We start from the raw sequence: 20527 nt of genomic DNA, 5'->3' as shown, positions 1-20527 counted from the left end.
CACCCCTCGCCTGTCTTCCGACATGAGCTCAAAGACCTGAACGTTTCTGCCAATATTGCCGGTACTGGTGTGATTCCCTTTTCAAGGCGATCGAACAAGTCGATGACCGCCTCGTCCACGTGCCTCAAAGCCTTAGGAAAGATCACTAATCCGTAGATGCTTAAGGAAAATATATCGACCCTCTTTCTTTCGTCTGGATGCGTCAAGACCAAATCTCGCAAATTCTCCCAAGGGATACATTTGCTATCTCCTTTTTGCTAAATCCGAGCAGTGACCCAAGGCTCGCTCATCCCAGAAATGCCCATCAGCTTCTTCACGAAAGCCTGATTACTAAAAACCCGAGCATAAGTCTTCCGGACCTGAATCTTTGGACACCTAAGTAGCGTAGTGTATTCCTCCATGGTAGGTACCAAATCCACTTCTCCAAAAGTGAAGCACTTGTACGCAGAATTCCAAAACTGCACCAAGGCCCGGAACAAATGCTTATCCACTCTAATGTCTAGCAGGTAGGATATGTCGCCGTAGTTTTGGTAAAACAACTGCTTGATCCCTTCATCCCAACTAGCCCAAATGTCTCTCAACTCTTGCAGCTCATTTTGTACTACATTAACACGAGTGAAATCCTGCAGCTCTGATACATGCTCTTCTGCAAAGCTATTCCCTCTCTCTAGTTGTAGCCTCTCCGACCATGCACGAACGGCCGCATTATCCTCGACTTTACTAAGAAATTCATTCTCCATTTCAAATTTTCTAACTTAGTAATTGAATGCGGAGTAACGCCTCCTTTAATATGTAATGTCATGCAAAAAAGACAATCAAAACAAAACACCGGTTAGTATCAAATAATAGCGATAAAATGCAAGCACATAAACAATAATTATAGTGCATATACGGGTAAGTACTAAGGCTCGACGCGGCTCCACCGAAGGATAGCTCCTAAGGTTCACTATATGTGGTTTAGTTCTAGGGATAAGGTACCCGAACCAGCAGGTTCCTCAATCCTCACCCATTATAGGCTCATATAGATCGAGTTCAGTTCGAGGGGATACATTTCCCTATGACCATGCGGAGATGAAAATCTCACGAAATCATAGGTACGGATGTACCCCGGAAGCAATCCACTAGCCCATGCGGAGGTGAAAACCTCACGAAAGCGTAGTTTCTTACTCCCACTTAGGAGGCGTGACCACAGTGGTCATGCAATGAAATGCAGTGCTATTCTACAAGACCCGCACAAACATACAATCAAATGCAATCGAAAGATACATGATTTTTAAAACAAATTTTGATTTTTGACAAAAGGATAGCAGATAATCGATTTTTATGGCTCGACTCACAACCAGTCCCCAGTGGAGTCGCCAAGCTGTCGAAACCACCCTTTTTAAAATTTTTAAAATTTTTAAATTTAATGAAAATACGGGGGGAATCGACTTTTGAAAATAAGACGTGTGAAGTTGTGTGTGATCGGATCACCTAAAAATGAGGTTAGTTTAATAAAACAACAATTTTGGTCTACGAACTTTTGAGAAAACGGGTTCGGGAGTCGGTTACGCATGAGGAAGGATTAGCACCCTCACTACGCCCAAAATTGGTACCGAATCGATTAAATACTGTCCTTATGTCTAAAATTAAAAAGTTTTTGAAATGTGGTTCTTTTTTATAACGTTTGAGTAACCCGAGTTGGTTGCCAAAATCTTCTTGTTTCGATGTCCGAAAGCTTATAATTCGAGAATTTCAAAAAGATGCCTATCTATTTGGTCCAACGAAAAATCGAAACCCAGCATAGTAGGGTACGATTCCTCAAATTTCCAAACATTGACCATTGCCTTACCTTATAAGATACATGTGAAATTCTGAGGAAATATTCGATTATTTTGGACAAATGAAAAAGCGCAACCCAACACGATAGGGTTCGATTCTCAATTTGCCAAACATCGAACATCACCTTCATTTTGAAAGATTTTAGAAAATGTGAGTGAAATTCCGAAGGGATGTTCAATTGTTTCGAACTAATGAAAAAGCACAACCCAGCACGATAGGGCACGATTCTCAAATCACCAAACATTGAACATCGTCTTCGTTTTTAAGTATTTTTTTTATAAACATGAGTGAGAATATAAAGGAATGTTCGATCGTTTTGAGCAAACGGGAAATCACAACCCAGCACGATAGGGCATGATTCTCGAATTGCCAAATGCCAAATCTTGCCTTCGTTTTAAATAATTTTTAGGAGATATGAATGAAATTTTGAAGGGATACTCGATTATTTTAAGCAAACGTGAAATTGCAACCCAACACGTTAGGGCACGATTCCGCGAATTGCTAAATATCGAATCTCGTCTTCGTTTTGAAGAATTTTAAAAGACATGAGTGAAATTTTGAAGTGATATTCGATTATTTCGAGCAAACGCGAAATTGCAACCCAACACGTTAGGGCACAATTCCGCGAATTACCAAACATCGAATCTCGTCTTCGTTTTGAAGAATTTTTGAATGAATGATTATAAAGCTAGCTTAAGACGTATTAATTCGATTCGAAATAAGGTGAAATTAATCATGAAAATTTGAATTTTATAAAACCACATTTCAAAAATTAAGTGGGAAACATTGATATAGGGTGACAGGCACGTATAATGGTACGATGCTTGATGAATAATAATATTAATCCACTAGCAGAATATGCGATTAAATATAATTAATCTAAAGATTATAATCAAATCTCAATCACATACGAAGAACAATTAACAAATCATTAAGACGAATACCATGCAATGATTATATATATTCATGCCATAAAATATAAAGAAAACAACAAGATATGCGTGAAGCAAATGAAATGTAGAAATCAAAATGGTATAAGATCAATAAGCTAGACATATATAGGTTGACAAGCTTAAAAAATAGGGATATGTGTATATATTTTGAAATGGATATTAAAGAATGAGAATTTGAATCAAGTTGCAAGTAAAAAATTTTAAACACAAACATATTTTAAAGTTGACAAACTACATGACGATTTTAAATAATATGTCTAATATGGAAAGGAGTAATGAAGATATATGGCAAAAATATAATACACAAAGTACGTTCATAAAACAAATGTACATATAGATAGCTTTGAAAATAATCATTAGATTAATAAAAGGCTTTAACTTAGTCTAAAAAGTATATACATGCGTTTATATCAAAACGTCTAAATAAGGGACTATATAAAACACAAAGTAATGTAATACAAAGGAACATCCAAAAATAATAATTTTATGATTACAAAAAAATGAGGTTTCTAAAATTCTTCCATATACATGCATAAAGAAAATACTTGATAACTCATATAGCAAAATGTTGTAAGTAGGAAAACCTATTAAAGTAATAATATCAATATATATATGTACATATGACTTTTGAAAATAATTACAAGTAAAATTACATAGAAAAGATAATACTCATAGGGCCAAATTAATTTTATAAAAAATTAAACAATAGATTAAAAAAACATGCTTTTGTGTAAAGAAAATGTATATATAAAATGTATAGATTTAGAAATATATATATATAGAATATGTGTACTAATATAAATAAGTATAAAATAATTTAAACTTACAAAATGTGATAATAATATAAAAAAACGTTTAAAATGATGAAGAAACAATTATTAAAGTGATTAAAAAAAGGCAAAATAGTTTATTAAGAATAGAAAAGGGGATGGAACAAAGGAAAACTTAATAATAATTAAACTAAAATAGCAGGGACAATTTAAAAATAAAACAATAGCAGTAAAAAGACTAATAATCTATACGTGAAAACAGCTAGGGATTAAAACTGGTAATATACCAGATCCCAAAATGATGTGCTTGGGCGCGGATCCAATTGCAAACAGGTGTAAATCACAGAGGTAAATTAAAAAAAAAGAAACAAGAATACAGCTGATCTGAATACATCGCAAAAGGGAGGGACCAACATTGAAAATAAACCCTCACCGCCAAAACGCGCAGGTCATCGGGGTCAGGAATCGAGTCGGTCGGGTCTAGCTTTGAACACAGTCGTTTTGGAGCTAGTAGTTTGGCTTAAAACGATGACGTCTGGAAGCCCTTTATGACCACCGAAAGAAACCCTAAAAGGGTCTGCAGCCATCTTCAAAGGGTGAGAAAGAAAAAAAGAACTAGGGTGCCCTCACCCTTCGCCGTTCACTGGTCTTTCGAAGGCCTGTTCTCCTGCCTCTCCTTTTGACTCATTCGAGAGTCAATCAAGGCTTCATTGAACCTAAACACTCACGCATCTTACTCATAAACCTTGAATCGCCACTTGGTTTTGATCATGGCGAAGCAAGCGAGGGTTCGAAGGCATCAAACGCAGGTAAGCTTCGCTTCTCCCTTTCTTTTTTTTAGTATAAAACGATGAAGAAAAGCCCACTGAAATAAGTGAAGAACAGAGAGCTCAAAAGGGAAATGAAATCACCTTCTTAGTTTTTTCGATTGCTTTCTATTATCTCTGTATTCATACAATATGCGTTGATATTTTGTTTTTTTGTTGCGTAACCCTTTACAAAGACTGAAATTCTGGCTTTATAGCCAAAAAAGAAAGAGGAAAAATTTACGAAAAATAAAAAATACAATGTTTTTCTTTTTTTGTTTCCCTTTGCTGTTGTTGCTTGTTTGTCTCTTTGTAGGTGTGGGTGTGCTGGCGCTCGGGTACGGGTGGTGCGTGAAGGTCGTACGGAGGTGCGCAGGGGGCCATACGGAGGCATAGGCGTGGCTACTAGAGGGTATTGAGCGTATGGCGCTGGGAGGTACGGAGGCCAGGGGTTGTTGCGGCGAAAGGAAAGGGGACGACTTAGGGTTTCTGAAACCTGTTAAGGATATGGGTTTATTGGGCCTGTTCTTGTAGTTGGGCTATCGTTTGGGCCTCTGGGGTTTGGGTTAGGTTTTAGCTATTAGATTTTAATTGGGTCTTGGGTTATGTTTTGGGTTTGTATATGGTACTTAGGGCATCGGGCCCATTGTATTTAGTTTTGGGTACTGGACTGTAAAATAGGACTGTTTATAATATCTGTTGGGTTTAATATATATATTTATTTATTGTTGTATATTTGGGTTTCTAGTGGGCCCAGGCAAATTTGCCCATTTACACTTGCCTTTTCTAGTATTTGTCTATAAATCAGGCTTTTCCAACAATCGTCCACTAGTCTTCTCTTGAACCAAAGTCTCTGTTGGAACTAAATTCTCCCTCAAAAGATTAACAGAACAATGCGTCATCTCTTCATTTTCAACAACTTCCCCCTGAAGAGATGGTTGTGATGAAGAAAAATAGGGTTCATTCTCGCGAAATGTTACATCTATACTTACATAATACTTTCTAAATGGCGGATGATAACATTTGTAACCCTTCTGCGTGGGAGAGTATCCAATGAAAACACATTTCACTACGCGAGGATCCAGTTTGCTCTCATGTCGAAGATGAATGAAGCAAACACAACCAAAGACCTTTGGTGAGATTGGGTAATCCGTCTTGCCTTGTAAGGTTTCTATGGGGCTTTTAAAATCAAGGACCCGAAGAGGCATCCGATTAATGAGATAAACCGCAACCAAAATCGCATCCCCCCCCCAAAATAAGGCTTTGGGAGATTCATAGTGAATGTAAGTGATCTACCAACCTCCAAAGATGCCGATTTTTTTTCGGCAACACCATTTTGAGCACTTGTACCTAGACAAATAGTCTGATGAAAAATCCCATATAATTCCAAATAATTATTAAAGTTATACTCGGTTCCATTATCAGTTCGCAAAATTTTAACCTTAGCATCAAATTGAGTAGTAATCAATTTATGAAAAGAACGAAAACACGAGAAAACATCACTTTTGGATTTTAATAAAAGTACTCATGTCATCTGAGTGCAACAGTCAATAGAAGTAATAAGCCAACGATAACCAGATAAAGAAGTAAGGCAAGTAGGGACCCAAACATTCGAATGAATAATCTCAAAAGGAACAGTACTTCTATTATTACGCAAAGGATAACTGTTTCTTTTATGCTTAGCAAACTCGCAGGCATCACAAACTAATGAGTCAACTGAGTTCTTGAAAACAAATAGGAAACATCTTGGCAAGAACAGTAAATGATGAATATCCTAACTGTTTATGCCGCTGAATTATCTCCCAGTTGACATCTTCATTGTCTCCAAATAATGCTCGAGACATATTGGACGATCGATCTAGAAGATAAGCCATCACACAATCCACCACTGCCAATCGTCTTCCTGTCTGGAGGTGTTGAAAGACACATGATCGGGAAAAAGTTCAAGTTTACAATTTAAGGCTTTAGTGATAGTGCTAATAGATAAAAGGTTAATCGAGAATTGAAGGACAGGGAGGATAGAGGATAAAGTGATATTAGGAGTACAAACAACAGAACCTGCTCCAGAGATGAAAGTAAGGGAGCCATCGGCTAATCGCACACTATCTTTAGATGGACAAGTAGTATAGTTAAATAAACTTTTATTTGACCTTATCATATGTCTATTCGCACCGGAATCAATAATCCAAGAGTCAGAAGTAGATGGAGCAATTAGAACAATACCTGAGTTCAAATGATTAGACTTGGCAATCGATGTAGAGTCCAATTGAGACAAGAAGCATCGAAGATGTTGAATCTCGTCCAAGGTAAAACTTCTAGTAAAAGTGGATTTATTCTCTGTTGTCACAGAGGTTGACAAATTTGCCTAAGGCTGAGAATTACCCCCTCGTTTTCCACTACGACCATGAGTGGGGCGACCATGCAACTTCCAGCACGAATCTTTAGTGTGCCGAGCCTTACCACAGTAGTCACATGCCAAGTGATCCTTGGTAAACTAACCACCCGATGGGCCATCCTGATTAGCAATAAGGTTAGCTTTCTCTAAAGGTGGATTATAGATTGTAACACCACGACGACTCTCCACCTGTTGTACATAAGAGTATGCCATATGAAGAGAAAGAAACAGAGTCTTCTTAAGAACTTGAACCAAATCTAATCATACCTAGTATTCTACCCAGCTAAGAAATAAAAAACACGCCTTTTCTACAATCTTTTAAAAATTTTCGGCATCATTGGCACAACTCACTTGAAATCTTAAGAATCAAGTTCCTGCAACAACCCATTTAATTTAGAAAAATATTGAGAAATCGTTAGCTCCCCCTGTTTTGTAACATGGACCTTATTAAGAATTTCAAAAATTTGCACATCATTCCCAACATGAGTGCAGGTGAGAGTAGCAGCATTCCAAATCTTTTCCGCAGTATCAAGCAGCACATAGGTTTTGGAAATATGGGGTTGCATAGAGTTGATAAGTCATGTCATAACAAGAGAGTTCGTTGAATCCCACTGGCTAAAAGTTGAATCAGTGAGTTCAGGTTTCGACAATTTACCGGTGAGACACCCCTGCAAGCCACGAGCCTTGATAAACAACGAGGGGGACATTGACCAAGCTAAGTAATTATGTCCATCAAGCTTCACAAGACTAATTTGCAACGAAGGATTATCGGTTGGAATCACGAGATTCTCGTCTATGGACATAATGCTGGAAAAAAACAACTAACCCCCCAAAAAAACTGCTTGCACAATTAGAACAAAAATACCCCCAAAAAAAACACCAAATATATCCTTCCCAAAAAACTTAGCCAAAAACACACCGCCACTTAGAGGAGAATGACCGGAATAGAGTAGAGAGCACAGCGACGGAGTTGGAAAACACACGGCAGCAGCAGGTGGAGTCCACGCGCGGTGCGTGAAACGGAGCAGCAGAAGCTTGCGACAGCGCATGGGGCCCATGCGTGGGTCTTTTGGTCACTGGAGTCTAGGATTTTGCCGGCGAGTGGATTCTGACTCCAATGGTAGGGGCGGTGAGAAGAAAAAATGAGACTAGGGTTGAAAGTACCAAATTTGTGTTTATAGGGTTTGTGGGAAAAAAAATTTAAATCAGAAAAAAGATCTCAAAAATCGAATAAAAAATTCGATACCATGATGAAATTAGAGATGAATACTTCAATGTATTGAGGAAAAAAAAACTCTCTCAAATTATATATTTCTTGGAAATATGTACAATTATATATACATGTAGGATTTAAAAATTAAGGAAATAATCTCTCTTAATTAGAATTTCTAAAAATATCAGCTGTAATTTCTAACGATACTATTTAAAAAATCAAATATTCTCAACAGTTTGTATAAGCAAATCTTTAATTTTCAGAAGTGAGTTGATCCCCTCTTCCTTCTATTGATATCTGAAAGGGTAAACTATACTTTTTTTCTGTTTCTCCCTAATTTATTTAGCATTATTCATGTCAGAAAGAATAAAAATACATTTTAGTTCCATCTCCCTAATTATCTTTTAACATTTCAGGTTGTTCCAAAGAAACGCTTTGATGATGTTGTGAAGAAAAATGGTGTTGGTTTGACTTTTGCATGTATGGCTATGAGTTCGTCTATTGACAGTCCAGCTGATGAGACTAATCTGACTGCAACGGGTGAGATCAGGCTGATGCCTGATCTATTGACTATGAGGAAAATTCCATGGTACCATATATTCAAGGAATAAATAAATGGTTTTTACAATGTGAAGCATTTATATCTGACCTTTTAACACCTTCACATATTTTACATGCAATTATATCATTCCAATTTCTTATTGTGCTGTATGATCTTTGATGGTAATCATATTGCCATGACCGTGATCATCATTGGTACAAGCTAATTTTCATTATTTCTTCAAAACAATGTCATAGGAAAAAACAAGAGGATATGGTTTTGGCTGATATGCACCTTAGACCTGGTGAACCATGGGAATACTGCCCTAGAGAGGCATTAAGAAGGGTTTCAAAAGTTTTAAAAGATGAGTTTAACTTGGTATGTCAGGTTGTTTGTCATACTTGTCATAGGGGATTGTATTTCATGATGAATTAATAAATGGTACATGCACAGGAAATGAATGCAGGATTTGAAAATGAATTTTATCTCTTGAAAAAGATCATAAGGTGGTTATATATGTGGATTTGTTCCATTTATTTTACCAATCTGAGGTTCTGCACAATTTAAGAAAATTTTACATTGAAATTTTGCAGAAAGGAGATGGAAGAGTGCTGGGTGCCAATTGACTCAAAACCTTACTGCTCCTCTTCTGGATTTGATGCTGTCTCCACTTTATTTCAAGAAATTATTGTTGCTCTCAATTCCTTGAATGTTGTTGTTGAACAGATACAGATTAGAAGTCATATATGCTTGATATCTTCATTTGTTGGAGGCACTTTCGGTGTTATTTGGACTTGGGTTTGAGTGTTAGATACTGTATGTGCCCGACGTGGGTATTTTCAATTCTTTGAAAGTTTTTCATGTATTTGAAGGGTCATTATAGGGTTGTATTCTCATACCCATTTGCGAAAAAAATGTAGCAGAAATGAGTGTTAGACCCCAACACTTGAAGAAAAATGTAAGGGTTGGCGCAACATAACTTTCTATCAAACTGATCATGCGTGTGGCCCAGTCATATCCTTTATGATCATATTTAACTGACAACTAATTTGTCTTCATTGTGCAATTTATTTAGTTGAGCATCTCCATCAAGACATGAAATAATCCAATATAAGAATATATCGTGATCAACTTTGAGTTTGCCTGGATCAACACCAGTAGTAGTGAAAGCATCGAGCATGAGTGCATGTAATGAAGATCTTTTCTTTATGCATTACTTTCTAAAATGAAATAGAATTTGAAGATGGTTAAGTTTCTTGCTTTTCGTGTAAGTGGCTAGAGACAAAGGTCTAGTACAGTTTTTGATCAGTAATGCATCACCAATGACAAATAATTGCTTGCATATGATATAATGTAATAATTATCCATGAAACTATGTTCCTTTTTATTAGTTAATCTACTGATGACAGCATAAGTTTAGTTCCTATTTAACTCGTAGTAGAGACAGAAATCATTTTTTTTCTCTCTTTTTACCTTCCTGTGTATGCTGCATTGTGTTTCTTTTGAAGTGCAAGTGTGATTATTAGCTGCTTCTGTTTACTTTAGCTTTAAAATTTTGCAGTTGCATGCAGAAGCTGGAAAAGGTCAGTCTGAAATAGCTCTGGCGCACACTGCTTGTACATATGCTGCTGACAGTTTGATTTTTGCGCGCGAAGCTGTTAGGGCGGCTGCAAATAAGCAGGGACTGTTGGCAACTTTTGTCCCGAAGTAAGTTGCAGTTGTTTCTCTTATTTCAATCAATGCTTGCATCGCTGCCCTCATGGTCTACATCTATAGTTTCCAATATTTTGGGATAAGCAGATGCAGATAGAAAGACATAGGGATTTAAGAATGATGAATAGTTGTCCGAACATGGTTGATCATTATGATTATTATTTTTTGAATATAGTTTAAATGGTTCGTTCAAATTTGTGTTTGCTGACGAAGGATTCATTCAATTTCTATACGAATAATACTAATTTATTCTAAAATATTCAAACTTCCAAATTAAAACTAAGTGGTTAATATAACAATGTATAGATTGAAAGTTTACAAGAGAGCTTTTACTAAAACTGTTCTGTTATTATTAACTAAAAAACTGAACTTAAATAGAGAAAACAGTCCTAATCCTAATTGGGAAAATAATTTTCTTATTCTAATAAACTACTAAAAATAAAATAAAAATATTCCTAGATTATAAATAAAATTTATCTTCCTAAATAAGATTTATCTACCTAAATAAATTTAAAATATATACATATTTCAACACCCTCAAGTTGGTGCATATATATCAATCGTGCCCAACTTGCTTACAAGAAAATCAAAGCTTGTCTTAGAGAGTCCTTTGGTGAGTATGTCAGCAATCTGTTGTTTTAAAGGAACAAACGGCATGCACACTTGGCCTTCTTCAATCTTCTCCTTGATAAAGTGTCTATCAATCTCAACATGTTTAGTTCTGTCATGTTAGACTGGGTTGTGAGCAATACTAATGGCAGCTTTGCTATCACAGTACAACTTCATTGGTGAAGTTATTGGTTTCCTCAGCTCTTCCATAATTCTTTTTAACCACATCATTTCACAAATGCCTTGAGCCATTGATCTAAACTCAGCCTCTGCACTACTTCTTGCTACAACACTTTGTTTTTGCTTCGCCAAGTCACAAGGTTTCCTCCAACAAATGTACAGTATCCTGATGTAGATCTTCTGTCTATTATTGAGCCTGCCCAATCTGCATCTGTATAAGCTTCAATTCCTCTTTGCTCAGATTTCTTGAAGAATAAGCCCTTTCCAGGGGAACTCTTCAAGTATCTTAGAATTCGAAACATTGCTTCTTCATGTTCCTCCATTGGAGAGTGCATAAATTGACTCACTAAGCTCACTGCAAAAGCTATGTCTGGCCTTATACGTGATAAGTAAATTACTTACCAACTAATCTTTGGTACTGCCCTTTATCAACTATCGACCTTCTTTATTTCCGAATTTTACATTTGGATCAATTGGTGTGTCAACTGGGCAGCAACCACTCATCCTAGCCTCTTTTAAAAGATCAATCACATATTTTCTCTGAGAGACCACAAGACCCTTCTTTGATCGAGCAACTTCCATTCCAAGAAAGTATTTCAAAGGACCCAGGTCTTTGATCACAAACTCCAATGCTAGATGCTCTTTGAGACGCCTTATTTCATCCACCTCATCTCCTGTAAGAATGATATCATCGACATAAACTATAATAACTGGTATTTTACCTTTTTGTGTATGTCGATAGAACATTATGTGATTAGCTTGCCCTTATAAGTAACATTGTTTTTTAACAACTTGAGTGAACCATTCAAACTAAGCTCGAGGAGACTGATTGAGACCATATAAAGATTTCTTGAGTTTACATACTTGAGTTCCAAATTTTTCTTCAAAACCTAGAGGAGGATACATGTAAACTTTTTCTTCAAGTTTCCCATTTAGGAAAGCATTCTTCAAACTTCTTCTTCAAGTTTCCCATTTAGGAAAGCATTCTTCACATCTAGCTGCTATAAAGTCCAATCAAGATTAACAGCAATCGATAAAAGAACTCTGAATGGAATTTAGTTTGGCTACAGGAGCAAATGTTTCAAGATAATCTATCCCGTATGTTTGAGTGTACCCTTTAGCCACCAACCGGGCTTTGTATCTATCTAAAGATCTATCTGATTTGAATTTGGTTGTGAACACCCATTTACAGCCCACTGTTTTTTTTCCTACAGGTAATTCTATTGTTTCCCATGTACCTGTTTTTTCAAGAGCGCGCATTTCCTCTAAAATAGCCTACTTCTACTCAGGAACCTGTAAAGCATCTTTCACATTTTTGGGTATTTTTACAGTATCGAGACACGAAACAAAGGTTGAGAATGTCGAAGACAAGGCTTTATAGGATACAAAGTTAGACATGGGATATTTGACGATATTTCTAACACCTTTTCTTTTGGCAATTGGAATATCTAAATTAGAAAATTCATTGGCTGGATTATAAGCTTTACCTGGACTTTTGACAGGATCTTGCAGGTCGGATTCTTGGTGATGAATCCGGTGGATTCCACTTTCTTGATTTCGATTTTTTCTTGAGTAAACAATTAACTCGTTTGTTTGTTCTTTATTCTCATGATCAGACTCTACACCTACATACTCATTTTCATTAACATTAACATCAGTAATTTCTGTATTAATCATAAATTCACCTTCCCCATTATTAGAATCCCTATGTTGTATATTCCTAGTCTTTTCTTGATCAATTATAGAATCTTCCTTAGTATAATTCCCTCTCTGAAGATTAGAATCAAAATAAGATTGTGTTTTAACAAATGTGACATCCATGGTAACAATAATCTTCCTATCAATTGGATCATAACATTTGTAACCCTTTTTATTAGAAACATAGCCAACAAAGACACATTTTTTTGCTCTAGGATCTAGTTTACCTTGGTTGTGAAGATGAACAAAAACACTACACCCAAAAACTCGGAGGGATAAATCTGTGATCAATTTAGAGTTAGGAAAGTTATCTTTAAAGAGACGAAAATGAGTTTTATAGTTTAGAGTTTTACTGGGCATTCTATTAATAAGATATGTAGCTATTAACAAGGCTTCGCCCCAAAAATAACGTGGTACTTGACTAGTGAACATCAAGGCTCTAGTTACTTCCAAAAGATGTCGGTTTTTTCTTTCTGCAATCCCATTTTTTTGTGGTGTATTTGTACAAGAACTTTGGTGGACTATTCCATGTTTGGTTAAGAAAGCACCTAATTGGTCGCTAAAAAATTCCCTACCATTGTCAGTCCGAAATACTTCTATTTCACACCAAATTGTGTTTCCACCATAGCATAAAAAGACTAAAAACATTTTTAACTTCAGACTTATCTTTTAATAAAAACACCCAACAAATTTGAGTATGATCATCAATAAATGTGACAAACCAATGTTTTCCTGAAAAAGTTGAGACTCTTGAAGGTCCCCAAACATCACTATAAATTAACGAAAAAGGTTTGGAGGCTTTATATTTTTGAGGTGGAAAGAATGACTGATGATGTTTAGCTAATTCAGAAAAATCACAATGATATGAAGAAGGATATTTGTTTTTAAATAAATTAGGTAACAAATATCTTAAATAGTAAAAATTAGGATGTCCAAGCCTATAATGCCAAATCATAACCTTATCAAAATCAGAAATAGAATTTAAACATAAAGTAGTAGTTGGTTGACTTAGATGGTCGTCTTCAAGAAAGTAAATTCCCCCAAATTCTTTAGCATTGCCAATCATCCTCCCCGAGACCATGTCCTGAAACTTACACATAAAGGAGTCAAATATTACATGACAATTTGAGAGCTGGGATAATTTACTGACCGATATGAGATTATAAGCTAGATTTGGCACATGTAAAACATCATGTAAAACCAAGGAAGACGAAATTTTAACAATGCCTTTTCCGGCTATTGCCGAGAAGGACCCATCTGCTACTTTGATCTTTTTGTTTCCTGCGCAAGGTGTGTAAGTTGAAAAAAGAAAATGACTACTAGTCATGTGATCACTAGCTCCAGAATCAACGATCCACGTGTTTGTTTTACAAGGCTTGACACTGAGAAAAACAGAAAAATCAGTACCTGATTGGGCAAAAGAGGAAGAAGGATTGTTGGATGAGTTAGGAATAGAAGAATTCATCCGAAATTGTGGTGATTGAAAAAACTCGTGTAAATGCTCTAATTGTTCCTTAGTGAATGAAGACCCTTCCAGAGAACTTTGGCCCTCATAATTTCCATTAGTTGTTTGGAAAGCTTTGCTATCTCCTGATTGTGAACCACGACCATTGTCACTCTTTTTCCTTCTATTTGTCAGTTTCTCATGGAGCTTCCAACACGTTTCTCGAGTGTGCCAATATTTTTTGCAGTAATTGCACCAAGGTTTAACCATGATGTTACTAGAGATTTAACCTATCTCAGATGCCATGAAAGTTCCCAAGAGAGCTTTTAATAAAACTGTTATATAATTATTAACTAAAAAACTGAACTTAAATAGAGAAAACAATCCTAATTCTAATTGGGAAAATAATTCCCCTATTCTAATAAACTACTAAAACATAAAATAAAAATATTCTTAAAATATGAATAAAATTTATCTTTCTAAATAAGATTTATCACCTAAATAAATTTAAAATATATAAATATTTCAAAATAGATGATTATGGGAACACTCTTTTGCTAATCATTTGAGCTAAAGTCTATGTCAAATGTCTAAATCGCAACCATGAGGCTTTCTTGCATGTCCAGCTTTTTGGAATTCTAGAATGCCTAACACTTTTGACCTATTCCTCTGCCTAGGTACGCTTTGAATGACATAGGTTCGGGATCCCATGTGCATGTCAGTTTATGGCAGAATGGACGAAATGTTTTTACAGCGTCCAATAGATCTAGTTAGTACGGAATGTCGAAAGTTGGGGAGGAGTTCATGGCTGGGGTTTTGGCCCATCTTCCTTCAATTTTGGCGTTCACGGCACCACTTCCAAATAGGTTTATTCTATTCTTCTAAATATTATTATATTTTTGTAATAAATTTAAGATCGGACTTAACCTGACTGATATGATGGATTCTCCCCCCTAGCATATATTGGAGGGACTACCTATTCAATTTCTGGCCTCACTTTCATCTACTTAGGTCCTACTTCAACTTTTATTTGTCTTCAGTTATGACCGGATTCAGCCTAATACATGGAGTGGAGCGTATCAGTGCTGGGGAAATGAAAACCGAGAGGCACCTGTAAGAACTGCATGTCCACCGGCAGTTCCAAATGGTTTTGTGAGCAACTTTGAGATCAAATCTTTTGATGGATGTGCAAATCCACACTTGGGATTGGCTGCTATAGTTGCTGCTGGAATTGATGGCCTGCGGAACCACCTTCCTCTGCCTGAACCTATTAGTAAGAACTATTTGCATTTTTCTGTATTACCACTTGGGCTACCAAATGTTTTGCACCTTGAAATTTATAGGCATAACTCACAAATACCTATAATATCTCTGAGACTGAACAAAATGCACTCGTCCGCAAAGAATACTAGAGACTGTTGTGGCCATAACTCATAACAAGATCTTCATATATATGAAAATTTCTCATCCAAAGGTCATATGTAGGATATTATGAATTCTCAGATGATAAGCAGTTCTCTTAAACACCGTAAGCTGTTAAGCTCTTAGTACTGCAAAGATTGAAGTTAAGATTCTTATTTTCTTTCCAACGCATTGAATAAATCGGCTAAAAAGTTATGGTAATGGTTCCTTTGACTAAATGTTCACTGTATAAATTTTTATACAGAAGTCCCTGACAATAGTGTCTTGTTGTCTTTTATCAATGAAAAAGATGAAAATCCGGCTACACTCGACCAGAAACTACTAAGACTCCCAGCATCGCTTTCTGAATCCATAGAAGCTCTTGAGAACAACAATGTGTTGAGGGAGATGATTGGTGAAAAGCTTTTCACGGCTATAAAAGGAGGTCGAAATGTAAGTTCCGACCATGGTTTCCAAAATGTTAATATTTTAGATAAAGTTTCAATGCATAAACTGATGCCGATGAAATTAATACTTATATACAGGCAGAGATTCAGTACTATTCAAAGAACAAGGATGCATACAAGCAACTTATACACCGTTATTAAGATGCCGATGATATCGGTCTCTGTGCAGTTCCATTAGGCAAACTCTATGATCTCTGTGCTTGGTTATTCCCATTGTGTTTAAAAATGGAAACGGTGTTGAGAAATAACACGGAAAATAATCTTGAGGTTCTCAAACTTTAATCTCTTTTGTTTTAAGAGGTGGATCATATACCGTTGGGTATGTTGCATGTTGTGGAGTGCATAAACCTACGTGATATTGAGACTTCTGCTCTTTTACAAGGGATTAGATAATCTATTTAAGTACTCGAGTAATGAATATAATGTCGAAGATCACCTTTTAGAACGATTGTATTAACCAAGTTAAGTTCGAGTGGTATTTATGTAATTTGAGTACGGATAGCAACACCTACACTTTTTCTTTTGTCAGGGTGTTTTATCCATTGGGTGGAAAAATACTTTTGGTTAAAAGTGATTTTCATTAGAAAAACAATCAAAACATGTGACTTTTTATTCCAACCTAAAACTTGAGAATTAGATTTTTTGATTTTTAAGTTTAGAAGTGAAAATTATCAAATGTTTTTATTTATTTAATTATTTAAAAATATAAAATTTATATTTTATACATTATCATATTAAATAATTTAAATATTATTTATTTTAAATTATTTCAATCTTATTTGTTACTATATTTAACTTTTTTATTATTATTAATTTAACAAATAATTTATATTAATTATTTAAAAAAATTTAAATTTAAATTTAAATTTTACATTATATTAAATTATTTAAGTATCATTGAATTAACTCTTTTATTTCTATTACGTTGGAAAGGAACATTTCAACTATCGACTGTAATTTAAGATAATAGAAATTTCATTTATTGATAGAAACTTCTATTTATAGAAGTAAGAGTTAATATATTTTGGTTGGAATATTAGATTATTTCTTTTTGTTGAGTGAAATTTTTGAACAGTTGAGTTAGACTTTCTATTTTCAGTGTTTTTGGTTTGTGAGGTTTTGAGATTGATGAGCAAAAATTGAAATTGAGGTTTAATTGTGTTGATCAATTTTGGGATTAGATATTTCTTGGTTTTATTCATTTTTTATTGATTTTAACTGAGATTAAGACTGAAACAATTTTCAGTTTTCGTTCATTAATTTATTAAAGAAGAATGTTGTTTGTTTAAAATTTTCAATGTATTTTCAAACAAAATATTTTGTTTATTTTAAATTTTAGTTTCAATTTTCATTTATCATTTGAAGGTTTGATTTTTTTTATTGTTCGTCTATCAAGTTTTTTTAGGTGATGGACCTGATAATAAAGCAAAGTAATGACATTAATAATTGAGGAATTAAAACTTTAAAAAAATTTGAGAAATTAAATAAAAACAATGTGTTCCAAAAAAATTAGTGGAATATTAGCTCATAAAAAATATTATTTTACTCTTTTAGGAATTTTAATAAATTTTAATATTTTTGTATAAATTTTTAATATAAATAGATATTCTATTTAAATTTAGAGGGCTAAATTTGTTTTTAGACTAATAAACAAGTTCATGTTGGCACTTTTGTTAAATTTCAATGATTGTTAACGTTCGGTAGCAAAATAAAACTGATTTCAAATAGCTTAGTAACCAAAATAGAAAAAATTAAGAGTTCAGTGACCAAAATAGAATTCGAGCATTTTTGTACTTTCCTTAATATATATAAATGTATAAATGCACTTGAAGTGTAATATGATAAGCTCAACCCTATGATAGGATTCGAGTTTGATGTGTCACTAATCAAAATTAGACTAGCTTAAAGCAAAACAATTTGGTGGAAGCTCTAAAAAATTATTACAAGGTTATATATATAAAAATATGATAGTTGTGGTTCTATTGAAGTTTGAATGAAATTATTAACAGTTTGAAATAATGTTTAAGCCATTTGGCATACAAGTTCAAATCTAATAATTTCATTAAACAGAATACAATAATTTAAATCTAGACATTGATACTTAATAGAAATCCTGCAAAAATAAAGTCTTGTCAAAGTAGAAGTTCTTTATACAGATAATTTCCAAAACACATTTATATGCCGCCCCAGGAGTTATGCACGATGCAGAACAAAAAAATCAGCTCACAATAACAGTAACGCTCTAGCGTAGTTTTTCTAATAAAGTCTTCCTTTAGTCAGCAAGCCTGAAAATGAAGAGGTAACGTAGTAAGTTCATATGAACATAGTGAGTTTCGAGAAAGAAACCATACATATCATTACTTACAATACATGTAATAGCCCAAAATTGGGTCTAGTTGGAACAAAGGTTTCGGGACCACAAAATACGAGATAGAAATAATTATTTTATGATTATTTTGAGGTCTATGATATGATTTCATGATTGTGTGAAAATTTCGTGAAGAAATTCTATGCATAAAGTGCTCAATTTGAAGTTAGGGACTAAATTGAATAAGTTGCAAAACTTGCATTCTAGAAGTTTCTAGTATGAAATTGCTTTGAAATATTAATTAGGGGGTCTTAAATAGAAATTTGACCAATTTCTAAGTGATGGAAAAAAATTGGACATAGATGGAATTTTTGAAAGTTTAATAAGGAAGGGCATTTTGGTCATTTGGTAATTAAAAGAAATAAAAAGGGAAAATAAAGCCAAAATTGACTCATCTTTCTTATGGAGGCCAAAATTAGCATGGGGGAAGCCATGGCTAGGGTTTTCAAGCTTTCCAAGCTCAATAGTAAGCCCATTATAACCCTGTTTTTCAAGTTCTTTACGTTTTTGGAATCCCGGTAATTTGATTAAGCTTATTCTAACAATAATTTAAGCTAGGGTTCATATTTGGAAAAATACCCATAGGTGAAATGTGTTTATTTTTCTGTTTTATAATAGAATATGAGGTTTTAAATTATGTTAGACAACTTGTGCTACTCGGTTTTGAGTGAAAACGAGTAAAAGGGCTTAATCGGTAAAAATACCTAATAGTCATAAGTATATGTTAGAGTGAGAATTTGATGTTTCCATAGAAGGGAAAAGTGATCAGCATGTCATAAAACATAATAATAAGGGATGAAGTTTAATTCCCGAGCCTAGGGGCAAAAGTGTAAATATGCAAAAGTTTAGGGGCAAAATTGTAATTTTTCCAAAGTTTGAGTTAAGGAATGTTTTGAATATTACATTAATTAAATAAGTAAAATATAATGTTTTAGATCTCGGAAAACGAGATTTGAACCTAGAATGAGAGAAAAATCGAAAATTGGGAAAGTTGGTAAAATGGTCGTTTTAGTATCGAGGTAAGTTCATATGTATAATAAGCATTAATTTATGCATGTTTCAATGTAAAATTGATATATTCATTATGATTTCCGAGGTGTTGAAAGTATGTAAGTTGGTATGATAATAATACAACAATAATGCTGTAATTTATATTTGAAAGTTAAATTTAGTGAATTAATTGAATTATATTAAATTAAATGATTATGGTGCCAAGTTTATGAATTGATTTAAAAATATGTCTATGGTACATGAAGTGCATTGAATTATCATACATAAATGTGATTTCTATGATTATGGATATTATGGGAAATTGTAAGTTCATATGATTTTTAATAAGGCAATGTGTAATTTAATGTTATTGCCTTGATATTAAATGAGATGTAAGTTTATATGTAAGTAATTTATCAATATTACTTGTATTTTGATATTTTATAATAATATTAGAAATATGTTTGTGGATAATAACTTGATTGGTGAAATTGTTGGAAAGAGAGAGAAATCCCGGTTGAACCTTCGGAAAGATTGGATGATACAGATAGTATGTAGCTAGGTCACATGTATGGTGCTGAGTGCACATCATGTGTACAAGAGAGCTACAAGACATTATGATGTAGCTAGGTCGTATGGGTGATACTATGTGTACACCATGTAGACAAGAGAGCTACGGGATATATGTAGCTAGGTTGCATGCGTGGTTCCAGGTGAAGGACACCATGTAGACAAGAGAGCTATGAGATAAATTGGCTAGGTCACATTGGTGGTACTGAGTGTTCACCATGTGTACAAGAGACCCGAACTATATGATGGGTGGAGCTATGTGCTGAAACCACCAAGTATCGAGGATTGATCCGAAGTGTTCAACGGGAGACTCTCTATGTATTGCTTTGTGAGTTTTGCGATGAATAAGTGCAGGAACTTGATTATCTGAATGATGTGTTCATTAAGTGACCAGGATGTGGTGAGGTTATAAACAAGTAAGTTATACATGAGGATGATTTTAAGGTGACCTTGTGATCATGGGCCTATACTTGTGATGTATGAAATATGGTGAAAATGATTTGTGATATGTATGTTAAAATGAGGCTAATACAAAGAAAGTGTGAAAGAGTGAATTAGCAATAAAACTGTTTTGGACAGTAGCAGTGA

At 34.5% G+C, this 20527-nt stretch overlaps 1 long non-coding RNA gene and 1 pseudogene across 1 annotated transcript; both read left to right on the top strand.

Annotated features, from left to right (window-relative positions):
• LOC107939158 (protein fluG-like) overlaps window positions 1–16534 on the top strand; it is a 42170-nt pseudogene extending 25636 nt beyond the window's left edge.
• On the top strand, window positions 4018–5083 carry LOC107939160 (uncharacterized). Its single transcript, XR_001695068.2, has 2 exons — window positions 4018–4353; window positions 4667–5083. It is a non-coding gene; the product is annotated as an uncharacterized lncRNA (long non-coding RNA).
• Window positions 16535–20527: the final 3993 nt, after the last annotated feature.

This window comes from Gossypium hirsutum, chromosome A01 (genome assembly GCF_007990345.1).
Source record: "Gossypium hirsutum isolate 1008001.06 chromosome A01, Gossypium_hirsutum_v2.1, whole genome shotgun sequence".
Taxonomy (NCBI): domain Eukaryota; kingdom Viridiplantae; phylum Streptophyta; class Magnoliopsida; order Malvales; family Malvaceae; genus Gossypium; species Gossypium hirsutum.
This window is presented reverse-complemented; position numbering and strand designations above follow the sequence as displayed.